Source organism: Sorghum bicolor, chromosome 9 (assembly GCF_000003195.3).
Source record: "Sorghum bicolor cultivar BTx623 chromosome 9, Sorghum_bicolor_NCBIv3, whole genome shotgun sequence".
Lineage (NCBI taxonomy): Eukaryota > Viridiplantae > Streptophyta > Magnoliopsida > Poales > Poaceae > Sorghum > Sorghum bicolor.
The window spans coordinates 34,475,960-34,489,004 of NC_012878.2; positions in this window are offsets into that span (position 1 = coordinate 34,475,960).

Genomic DNA, 13,045 nt, shown 5'->3' on the forward strand with positions numbered 1-13,045 from the left:
GTGATCACATTTAGGATAGATAGCCGTACTATAAAGAGTGGAATTCTTTGGCTAAGCGGTTATCATGTGCCACTAGGTGTCATTGTTCATGTGCATACATTTAGAACCAAGTGAGCTAACTTAACTCCTTCAAAGAAAATGATTGTGAAAATGCTAACACACGTGCACATGTTGGTATACACTTTGTGGTGTTCGCACACTTTGAGAAGGTGGTGGAGTTTGAAGGGTAGAGAGAGGATGGGTTCCTCTCTCCCACCCGCCGAGCTTGCGATACGGGATTTGACGCTTTTTGAGAAAATGAATTGCATATTTTCTATTGCGCCGGTGGGAAAAATTAGAGAAGTCACGGGAAGAAACACTCACCGGACGCTGGCCCAGAAGCACCGGACGCTGTGCCTGTGCGTCCGGTGTGCAGGCTGCCTGGCTCAACTAGGGTTAGGCAGCGGACGCCAGGCACCGGACGCAGGCTAGAGCGTCTTGTGTTCTGAGTCTAGTGTCCGCGCATTTTGCAATGCTCCCTAGGTTTAAGTCTGGTGAGCACCGGACGGTCCGCTGCTCAGCGACCGGTGACCCTGCGAGTTTGCAGACCTCTCTAAGTTTAAGACCGGTGTGCATCGGACGCGTCCGGTGCCAACTTAAGTGAGTCCAGTGTTTTGCAGGTTACCGTTAGACTCCGACACATGAGATTCAAAAGGCGACGCAAGACTGTTTCTAGAGCACCAGACACAGAGGATTGAGCGTCTGGTGCCCCCTGCGGTGCGTCTGGTGACCCCAAGTTTTTGTCCAGTGAAAGAGCCAACGGCTCTATTTGTTTGAGAGGCTTATAAATACGTGTTGCCCAGCTTAGGGCTCAGACTCATAGCAATCTAGCATACTTGACATCCTTGTGAGCCTAAGCAAACTCCACCCACTCATCTCCTTCATAGATTATTCATCTTCGTGAGATTGGGAGTGATTCCAAGTGTATTTGCTTGAGTCATTGCATCTAGTGGCACTTGGGGATTGTTCTAGCTGCGGTTTTCTTGTTACTCTTGGTGGTTGCCGCCACCTAGACGGCTTGGAGCAGTGGAGGAGCTTTTGCACGAGTTGGTGATTGTTCATGGCCATCTCCCGGTGATTGTGAGGGGTCTTGTACCTTCCCGACGAAGAGCTGAAATGTAACTCTAGTCGATTGCTCGTGTCATTGAGTTACCTCACTTGTGGGTTGGTTCTTGCATTGTCCTAGTGAGGACGAGGTTCGTGCTACACCTCTTAGCCGCCGAACCACCAAGTGTTGGTCGACACAACGGGGACGTAGCGTGCCGGCAAGCACATGAACCTCGGGAGAAAAATTGCTTGTCTCCATTGTGATTGTTGATTAGATTTCTCCCGGTGATTGGACTTCATATAATTGATTGGTTCATCCCTTCTACACGACAGTATAAAGATCAAACCATCTCTTTTACACTCCCGCAAACTAGAGTAGCTTACTTACTTGTATAGAAACTTTAGATAGATCTCTAGTGTAAGTAGTGACACAGCTCTTGTGTGCCTAGTGATCATATCAACTAGAATTGTTGGATAGGTGGCTTGCAAACACCCCATTAGAGCTAGAGCAAAAAGCTACGCTTTTTTATTTACTAACCACTTGCTCTAGTGAGTTTTGTAAAGTTTTTAAATAGGCTATTCACCCCCCCTCTAGCCATATTAGAACCTCTCACTAGCCTGCATGGCTGCATTAACTGCAGCCTACTCAATGTCTCTCCTAGCTTGCTCCTTAGCTGCCCTCTACTGATCTGCCCTCATACCCTCAACAATAACAAGTAGCGCTGGGTCTCTGGCACTAGAGGAACCTCCTGCCTCGTGGTCGTGCTGCCTCAGAGGAAGATCTGGAATAGGAAGATGATAGTCATCATCTGAGCTGTCTAAAGCAAAGTCAATCTCCTCCTCGGCCTCGACATCTGCAACTGGCCCAATAACTATATCCTGCTCCTCCTTTGTCTCTAGGACTACCCTTGAACTGCGGGTAGCCCTAGGTGAAGGCGGTGGAGCCCTACCACGTGGTGCTGGAGGAGGTGCTGGAGCTCAAAGATCCACGTGTGCCCTCATCATCTGGCGGGGGTCGTAGTGTGGGAACACTATGACTGTCTGTGTCACCTCCCTCTGGATGTGAGGTGGGAGAGGGTCAGCCCTAGCATGAAGAATAAGAAGAGTGATCCAATGTGCATAGGGTAGCTGACGACGACCCTGGAATCCCTCAGCTATGGTGTCCTTGATCTCTGACACAATTGTCGATGTTTTGACCCCGGGGGGTAACACCAACAAGTGAATTTGTATGCGTGCTCCCTTTTCAGGATGGTTATGCAAGAATGACACAAATATTTATCCTGGTTTGGGCAAAGGAAGGCCCTACGTCCAGCGGGGGAGTGAGTGTGTATTATCTTGCACCTAAGTGCTTGTACAGGGGTGAATACAAGTGAATGTAGATGAGGATTCTATGTCCTTGCTGGCTGTGGTGATGTCTGAATCGTGTTCTATGAGACTTGTTCGATATCGTCCCCATCGTCCCCTTTTATAGTTCCAAGGGGAGGCCTAGGTTACAGGGTATAGGTGTTTGAGTAGGCCTCGATAGGGGTATGGTGCTGACCTACTCGAGGCCTCCATACCGGCGTGGTCTCGAGCCGTCTTGTTACAGGGTACATTGGTGATGATGGCGCATGTGTTCCCTAAGCTTATCTCCTGTACATCATCTGGTATTGGCTTTGGCACGAGCATGCTTGTACGTCGTGACAGTCGTCATGTCTAGAGTGGTTGAAGCGTTGACTTCTATCGCTTGATCCTTCCCTGGGAAGGAGCATGCCTATTTGAGGGCCACACGACTTTGTTATGTAGAGCGCTGATCTTGAACGTCTTGAGAGGTGTCGTGATGGGATATTACGCCTACCGCACTGTACCGGTTTGTACTTTTCTACTTTTCTATAATCTTGAGGATAAAGCTAGAAAAAGTGGGGATTTGACGGGTGCACGTTGCCCTATCACGCTTCCCGTGACTGTCGGGTTAGGTGGGAGCATGGTAGTCGCATTAAATGCCCTGGCTTCTGTACCCATGACAGGCGGCGGGGGAACGCCTTTGCGCTCGAGGCTTGTCGATTCGCTCGAGCACCTTTCCGTAATCGATGGTTGCCGACTATCGAGCCTCGGATCATTCGCTCGACCGTATTTCCGTATTCGAGGCTAGGGTCGATATCGTGCTGTGGGTCGAGCTGCGACTTTGATGAGCTTGTGTTTGTACTGTCGATCGTAATCCTTGATTTGTCTTTGGATTCTTCCATTATTAATGTTTGTTGGGGTACCCCTTATTGACAGCCACGACAGTAGCCCCCGAGCCCTTGTTTGAGCACTTGTGCTCGAGGAGGGGTTCTATCAGTGGTCGAATTTCTGTGGGGGTCGCGCGAGCGACCCCCACGAGGGTAGCCCCCGAGGCCTTGAAGGAGTCATGGACTCCTTCGAGGGCTATATTACTCTTTCGGACCAGGGTGTTCATGATCTCCCCTTCTGTCGAGGTGTGTTCATTCTAGGAGGGAGCCCCCGAGCCTCATTTGCCGATTTTCCCCCTTTGGGGCTAGGAGTGCGATGTACTCCTAATGGGGTGAGCATCATCGTCCTGAATGAGCTTTTATTGGGTAATCCAAGTGAGAATGCATGCCCTGTTCGATGGGGTTGGCTGCAGCCCGGAGGCATTCTCATTAAAGCTAGGCTAGTGTAATCAAGGGTACTGGTCTCGTTCGATAGAGTCCAGCGGCTCGACGCCTCCCCCGTGGGGATTCCTCTCTACCTACTTGCCCTTGCCTTGGATACTCCCAACGAGTTCTCGAGGCATGCCTCATTTCGACCTCTCACTGGGTGTCCCTGACTCAAGTACTCGAGGGCGACTGTCGAACCCGGTCGGTGGGCCAGTCTATGCTCCCTCGAGGTTCCTGCAGCGACGTGCGCCGAACTCATCTTGCAACGGAAGGAAGGGCCGTGGTGGGTCATTTCCTTGCCTATTGGGCGCGCCTTTTTAGGAGGGAGACGTTGCAGCGCTGTTCCATTGGTGGAATCCATAACGTCCTGTTAGAGAAAAATAGGACCGTTAGGCAGCACATTCGTTGAGGAGGTTACCATGATTGTTGGATCCGATCATTTTGGGGTGTCTATAAATATCGGGGCTCCGTTCGGCTGTTGCCCCTTCCACATTCTACCATCGCTTTCGTCCTGGCTTCCCCTGCATCTTCCTGCGCACTTGAGGCAAACGAGTTCTTGAGAGGAGAGACTTGTAGAGTCGCCTTTCCGCCGCTTAGGACGATGCTGGTGAGGCTCATTGCTGCCGATGAGTGGTGCCCGTCAACTGTGACGGAGCATCGGCTGTGGGACTTGGAGAAGGAGGGGCTCCTACGACCCCTTTCTTCCTCGACGCGGCCCGAGTGGATCACGCCGCCGGCGGAGCACCGGGAACCAAACCCACTGGAGGGCTACGTCATCTCCTTCATCAAATTCCTTCACCGCGGGCTCGGATCTCCTCCGAGCCGCTTCATGAGGGCGCTTCTTCACCATTACGATGTCGAGCTTCAGCACCTCTCTCCCAATGCCATCTCCTTTGCAGCGATCTTTGCCGCGGTATGCGAGGGCTATCTGGGAGAGATGCCACACTGGGACCTATGGCTGCTTCTCTTCAGAGGTGAGCTGTTTTATGCCCCTAGCAGGACTGCTGGGGTGAGGAAGCCGATGCGGGCTGGCTGCCTGAACCTGTTCCAGATGACAGGGCGCGTGGAAATGCCTCGAGAGTACATCCCCACTGGGCTAACGTCCAACCATGCCAAGTGGGACTCTCAGTGGTTCTATCTCCGCAACAATGACAGTCTTTTCCCCACCTACACTGGGCGGCTGATCAAGGAGCGCCCCAACAATTGGAATTACGACGTCACCAAGACTCACTAGGCTCGGCTCCGCCCGCTCCTTAAGGCTCTGAGACATCTGCGCGAGGCGGGCTTGACTGCCACCCTCATCCTCTCGGCGGTCCACCATTGACGGGTGTTGACGGTCCTTAATGCTCATATTTAACCATCAATTAATCATGGAAAAGGATCCAAATGCAACCAACACCTAGACTTAGGGTTTTATCTGACAGAATTCCACAAGTTTTGGTGTTTGTCTATTTCTGCAGGGGGTTATCAGGAAATATGGAGGAAAGGCCCACACGTCGGGTTTACATAGAGATATTAATGTGCCGCACAATTTTCTATCATCTAGAAGACTCCAGAAGCCACGGGACCGAACGGGAAGGAAATCGGGCTCGGAGGCAGGGCGCCCGCCCAGCTACAGTGCCCAATCAGGACACGTTTCGTGGATTATGCTCCACCGACCTAAAGGATCAAGGAAAACTGTGCGATTAATGTCGGTTTGATCCGACGGCCCAGATTCACTTGAAGGGACTATAAAACCAGACCCCCTGGCCCCTGGAGATCATACATCTTCTACAGAATCAAAGCTAGGGTTTCAATTCTTCATCCAAGTAGAGAGGATCCCTCTAGTTCTTCTAGTTCTATCTCTAGTTCATCTAGATCTAGTTCTAGTTCATCTAGTTCTAGTTCTAGTTCTTCTAGTTCTAGTTCTAGTTAGTTCTAGTTGTAATTTAGAAAATAGGGAGAGAGAAGAGGAGAGCGGAGGAGGAGCCGGATCTGTCGGATCTTCCTCAACATTATACTTTTGCAGCATCTGGTTCGTTCTTCATCGTTCTCCAGGTTCTTCAATTCATAATTCCTGAGTTCTTTAATTACTTTTATTTACATTCAAGTTATTTATTGGATTCCCGCTTGCATCAAGTGCTCTAGTCTTTATAACGCTAGAGTAGTAATTAATAGATTAGACGTGGTGTTTAGTCTTGCGATTACCTGGAATTGCACCCAAGCCTTAGGGTAGTGACAGCCCTAACGGTCGACGTATTCCACCACGTTCGGATCGGTGTTTGTAGGACCGTAGTCAGACCTTCCTAGCCCCCTTCTCATCTCTTTCTGTGGTTAGTGCTCTGATGTCCCGATACAAATAATCTTGAAGTAATTCTTGATTCTTAGATCAACTAGAGAACTCTCAGGAAACTTCGTCTATTCCCACCAAAAATAATTATATAGTTATCCTTGGGCGATCTTGAATCTTAATTAGTACACTCACGTTCCCTGTGGAAAATCGATACTCTGGAATACTCCCGGGTGAAAGCTACATCGGTATCCGTGCGCTTGCGGATTTTTCTGTTTGCGTTTAAAATACCCAACAAGCTTTCTGGCGCCGTTGCCGGGGAATGGTAGCTGTGCTAGTTTCTAACCAAGTCGTCCGTGTATCCTTTTTATTTTCCTTTTTTACCACACTCACCTTATCATTTTCACCATACCACATGGATTTCACTCTAAGCATTAATGAGCATGGAATTTATTTCATAGCCACTTCATTTACTCCATGCTCATATGCAACATCTTCACAATCCATTGGTCTCTCCAACATCACCACATTCGAGATCTCCAACCCCCTCTTCCTTTCTATTCATAAAAACTTTAAAAGGGCGGTTGTCGATGCATATGTCTATATTAGATATTGCAGATCTCGTTGAGTTGATCTTGATATAGGTCAGCGTTGGAGGGGAAACCACTTCGCCGACATAAATTGATGGTTTCCCAAGGACAAGCTTAGTGTCCTAAAACAAGCACTGATCAGATCGTAACATAAGCTTTTAATTATTTGCAACACTACCTTGTGTATTGAGCATATAAGGATAATTGTACAAAAATTCCTTCGGGTATTCTTGTCACTAACCTTTTTAGGATTGGAGCAAGAAGATCGGATGAATGACAAGCACAAGGTATGTACAACCAATCATCATACAACATTGAATTAAATTCATCGAAATTTGAATTTTGCAAAATTCAAGCTTGGGGAGTACTTTATATAAAAACATCATTTGCCATGTTGCTATGTTGGTTGTCCCTACCTTTGAGACATGCTCAATTTGTTAAATAGTAATCACACTACTTCATCTCCATTGAGTAGATCTCTATAAAAGCCATCACGCTACCTTTGTTTATCGTAGTAAGTGTTAGTTTGGAAGTACTGTACATACTTCTATTGGTTTTTAAATTAAGCATGGTGCTTAGGTTAAACAGCCTTCCTTAATCTAATTAGACATGGAGTCTAGTTTGGTTATTGAACCAAAAACTGCTTGTGTAGACATTGGTATATTTTGGACTAACCCCTGCAGGAAAACTTTAATATCGACCTGGGAAGTCCTGAGACATACTCACATTGGAGACAAAGAGAGAGACACATGAAGTTTAACAATTTGCATGAGGAAGGCATAGCTCACAAGAGATGATCCATGGAGGGTGCCACGAATACGATGCACAACCGCTAAGAGAGGAAAGCTTCCACAAGGTGATACTATACCATCACTCTTCAATTAAGGTAACATCTTAAGGTATGTGACTATCACTGTTATAAGTTTCTCCTTATTTCTGGCGTTCACATGAATAAAAGAGACAAACATGTATGATTTACAACTCTAGATTAACCAACCCAATAGATTCAACATGTTTAGTCCTTCCACCTTTGTGATCCCACACTCCTAATCTTATGAACTAAAATGTTGCACACTCAATCTTTGGAAGATATATTTTATAAGAAAAACAACATAAATATAGATAGATTATCTTTCCATTAGGTTGAGCAATTTGATCTAACAAATGTTTTAAATGTTATACTCATGATCTTATTATCCATCAACTTTGTCTTGCTCACTATGCTTAAGGTTAGAGAAGAACAAATACACTTTTAGTTCTGTTGGTGTTTTCCACCAACAGGGCCCATGCACTTGATCTCTGCCTTGTCTCTATGAGTAGGTACACTTCGAGCAAAATATGACGGAGTTTTACAACTCCCAGACTCCATCAAGTGAAGAACCTACATCTACGAACCCAAACATACTGGGGATACTGGACACTCAGGCAATCACTGCCCTGAGATGCTTGAGGACGTAACTACTGGAGTAACCTCATTGTGGAAGTAATTACTGACCTTCTGCCGGTCAAGAGAGGCAATCCAGGACGCACCATCATCCTGATCTCCATCGGCATGCCTGCAGATCAGACACTAAGTTTCCCAAAAGGAATATTGAAGAACCTCTGCGTCCGAGTTGGTACCTTGTACGCCCCAGCAGACTTCGTGGTGATAAAGACTGATACTGATGAGAGGGCACCCATCATCCTAGGGAGGCCATTCCTGAACACCTCGGGAGTTGTCATCTACGCTAGTGCTGCCAAAATCAGTGTCTACATCAAGGGAAGGAAGGAGACATTTTCCTTCAAGAACAAGATTAAACAAATCTCAGAGCAATCCCGACATGAACCAAGGAAGAGGACCAACAGGAGGAACAAGAACAAGCAAATGTGGACTGAGTCAGCTAAGATGGTCACTGCAGTTCATGGAGGTCAAGATCATCAACTTAAGTCACCATTCCTGACCAAAAAGGACGACCGAGTCACCTATTAGCTCCTATTCGGAACCATGTCCCTAAAACCGACATACATTTAGCTCCAGATGGAAGATCAGACATTCCGAAAGGTTGAAGGTTATTGACATGGGAGAAGACGAGCACGATCCACCCATCATCCTTGGAAGACCGTTCCTCAGCACTGTTAAAGCAATCATCTAGATTGGAACCAGAGAAGTCCACATGCACTTCCCCTCTAATAAGGTACGCCGCTATTTTACTGACCCTAACTATATAGTTGAAGACTCTAAGCAGGTCAGGACAAGAAGAAGACAACACAACTGCAACCAGAGGAGGCAAATCATCAAGGACGGATGGGCAGACTATGAAGGAGAAGTCGTAAGGTCTGAAGACATACAGCTTGAACAGAACTGTCCTGAGGAGACCATAGCACCGCGTCAGGTGTGGAGAGAGAAGATAGTTATACATGAAGACCAGGCGCTGCCGGAACCACCGACTACGCCATCCAGCGAATCCCAGGACAACTGAGAAAATGGAGAGCCCCGTTCGGAGGACTTAAAAACACCGAACGCCTTGCCAAGAGGTAAACTTGGTAGTTATCTTTTTCCTTTCAATTATTTTAGTTAATCAGGTTCATATCATCTTGAAAATAAAATAAAAATGTTAAGTAAGCCCCATGTGAGTATGCTCATGGCATAAAGCCCATAAGTATATTCACTGTGGTGGCATAAAAATAAAATAAATATATTCCTGTCCTATAAAAATAAAATTATAAAAATAAATTTATGATCCTACTAAAGAGAGTAATATTTATTGAGGAGGCTCAACATGATAAAGGCTAGATATTTATGCTAACACTTAACTAGTGCCACAAAGCTTTGTTGTCTATTTGAGCTCCACAAAATTCAAGGATCAAAGAAGACTAGCAGACGGAGGACATCCTAATTGCTGTCAGGGTGCTGCCGACATTCAAATACACCTCCACCACCTGCTAGCTACATCAGAAGAAATTACGTCAAAATCCAGCTTGGGGGAGAGCACCCCCATTTATCCAGCTAAGTGTTCTACTCACGTTTATATTTTACTCAAATAATAAAAAGATTTTGTGCTTATATATATCTTTGCTTAGTTTGCTAAATAAATAAATAAATAAAGTTTGTTATGAACCCTCATGATAAGCTCTCACATGAAAATGATGAATAGTTGCTCTGCCATGACTAGTTCTAAAAATTGAAATCTCTCTCAAGTTTAGGCATGACTGTTATTAATTAAGATTTGCTCTAAACCTAAACTTGTGGGAAGAGTACTTGATCTGAATTCTAAGTCGTTAACGGATATGATATGGGAAGGTTGAGCTGCTGTTTATCTGTTCCTAGAGATGCTAGAATTCTGGAGAATTTTATCTTTGAAAATCTTTAAAATGTTGCATGATGAGTTTCTGTATGATGAGAGTTTAAAGTCCTACCACAGCCATATATACATGCTTGCTTGACTTTGAGCCACACATTTACTTTTTACTGCTTATGAGCATTGAGTGTGGTCAAGCTGTGTAGACCCTTACGAGCTTGTCATGTGGTTAAATCAAGATTCACTTGCACGTTCACTCACACATGCTGCTTCTACTCCAGAAGTACCATCCACATATATCCATCCATTTCCATCTCCAGAACCACCCAAAAATATTCTACTCCTAAACCGGGAGAGAATAGCCAAAAACATTCTCCTATTTCTGTTTTTCCCTGTGAAAAAAATGCTCAAGTTATCTTGGTTACTACCACTTGCTATATTATTTCAGGAGATGAGTGCTCTTAAAAAAAGAAAGAAAAAAAGAGAAAGAATGCGAGGAAATAAAAAGGGGCAAGTGCCCGGAACCTCGAAAGAAAAGAAAAAGTAAGACGAGAGGTAAAAATGGACAAGTGTCCGACAGTAGAATTAGGGGTACAAGATACCCACCTGAGAGAAAAGAAAAAGAAAATATAGAGCATCTCATTCTCCTCAAAAAGTTTCAAAGTGCAAGAAAGGTATGTATCCCCTCAAAAGAGCACAAGTAGAATTAGACTTTCACCATTGTTATCACCATCATTACCATACACCATTCATTCGCCACACATGCACTTCTTGATTTGACTTATTGACTTGTTCTTCTGGATCCATGGTTTGACTATGCAATAAATGTCTTGTAAGTATGTATTAGCTATCTCCCACCTATGAGCTCCAGATATCAAAAGCCTTATTAGAGTAGGGTGAGAGAGAAGGCAATGTCACTATGCCTCATACCAAAAATACCACATACTTTGAGAGAAGGCATACACCATTACCGCCTTGGTAAGGATCCAGAAATACCACAAAAGAGAGACTAGAGAGTCATACAAGGAATCTCTGAGTTTTATTTGAAAATCTGCAAAAACTCCAGAGCTATAGTTAATCGAAGAACAAGAGACATGGTGCTTGACTAGACTGTTCTATCTTTTAACTACTCAAGACAGAAGTGACGGTTACAAGTCCCATGGTGAAAGGTAAATGAGTAAGTTTTAAGTCTTAACAGTTTACTCTAACCAGAGATGAGATCTTGTTTAAACGCATGTGTATCTTTAAGTTACGAAACCACTACAGAAACTCTTGAGTTCATCTTTGCTCACGGACGAGCAAAGGTTAAGCTTCGGGGAGCTTGTTGACGGTCCTTAATGCTCATATTTAACCATCAATTAATCATGGAAAAGGATCCAAATGCAACCAACACCTAGACTTAGGGTTTTATCTGGCAGAATTCCACAAGTTTTGGTGTTTGTCTATTTCTGCAGGGGGTTATCAGGAAATATGGAGGAAAGGCCCACACGTCGGGTTTACATAGAGATATTAACGTGCCGCGCAATTTTCTATCATCTAGAAGACTCCAGAAGCCACGGGACCGAACAGGAAGGAAATTGGGCACAGAGGCAGGGCGCCCGCCCAACTCTCCTGGGCGCCCGCCCAGCTACAGTGCCCAATTAGGACACGTTTCGCGGATTATGCTCCACCGACCTAAAGGATCAAGGAAAACCGTGCGATTAATGTCGGTTTGATCCGACGGCCCAGATTCACTTGAAGGGACTATAAAACCAGACCCCCTGGCCCCTGGAGATCATACCTCTTCTACAGAATCAAAGCTAGGGTTTCAATTCTTCATCCAAGTAGAGAGGATCCCTCTAGTTCTTCTAGTTCTACCTCTAGTTCATCTAGATCTAGTTCTAGTTCATCTAGTTCTAGTTCTAGTTCCTCTAGTTCTAGTTCTAGTTAGTTCAAGTTGTAATTTAGAAAATAGGGAGAGAGAAGAGGAGAGCGGAGGAGGAGCCGGATCTGTCGAATCTTCCTCAACATTATACTTTTGCAGCATCTGGTTCGTTCTTCATCGTTCTCCAGGTTCTTCAACTCATAATTCCTGAGTTCTTTAATTACTTTTATTTACATTCAAGTTATTTATTGGATTCCCACTTGCATCAAGTGCTCTAGTCTTTATAACGCTAGAGTAGTAATTAATAGATTAGACGTGGTGTTTAGCCTTGCGATTACCTAGAATTGCGCCCAATCCTGCGGATTGTTGTGGTAGCCTTAGGGTAGTGACAGCCCTAACGGTCGAAGTATTCCACCACGTTCGGATCGGTGTTTGTAGGACCGTAGTCAGACCTTCCTAGCCCCCTTCTCATCTCTTTCTGTGGTTAGTGCTCTGATGTCCCGATATAGATAATCTTGAAGTAATTCTTGATTCTTAGATCAACTAGAGAACTCTCAGGAAACTTCCTCTCTTCCCACCAAAAATAATTATATAGTTATCCTTGGGCGATCTTGAATCTTAATTAGTACACTCACGTTCCCTGTGGAAAATCGATACTCTGGAATACTCCCGGGTGAAAGCTACATCAGTATCCATGCGCTTGCGGATTTTTCTGTTTGCGTTTAAAATACCCAACAACGGGTACTCCCGTTGATGTCTCGAGCGCTGAGGATGGACGAGATGGGTCCCCGTGTTCCGTTGCGGGACCGCAAAGCGTGCCAGATGTCAAACGAGGCGCTTCTGGATGAGGAGGTCGCTGCCAGCGTTAGGGCGACTGTCACGGGTGACTTTGTAACATCCTAAAAATTTATTTTCAAGACAGTATTCAATTTGGCAAATTATATGAATTATCTGAGAATTGTTTAGGAAAAATAACAATTTTTGGAATAGTTTAAAATAAACCATAAGGTATAGAAACATGAAATGCTGCATTCATGCTGGTGCATAATATTTTGATTGATTGTAAGACTAGGTTGTTTGGTTTAAAAATCAAATTGAAAGGAATTTATACAAATTTATAGCTCTGAAAAATATAAAAGAGTTTTCTCTTATTTTTATTTTTTTTCCTTCACCAAATCTGGCCCAGCCCCAAACCCTGGCCGGCCTAAACCCCGCGCCCACCCCTAGCTTTAGGCCGTGGCGGCCCAGCGTCCCGCCCCTCGCCCGCGACGCGCGCGCGTGGCCCAGTGGCGCGGCCCGCTCCGCGCGGTCAGCCCGCGCGC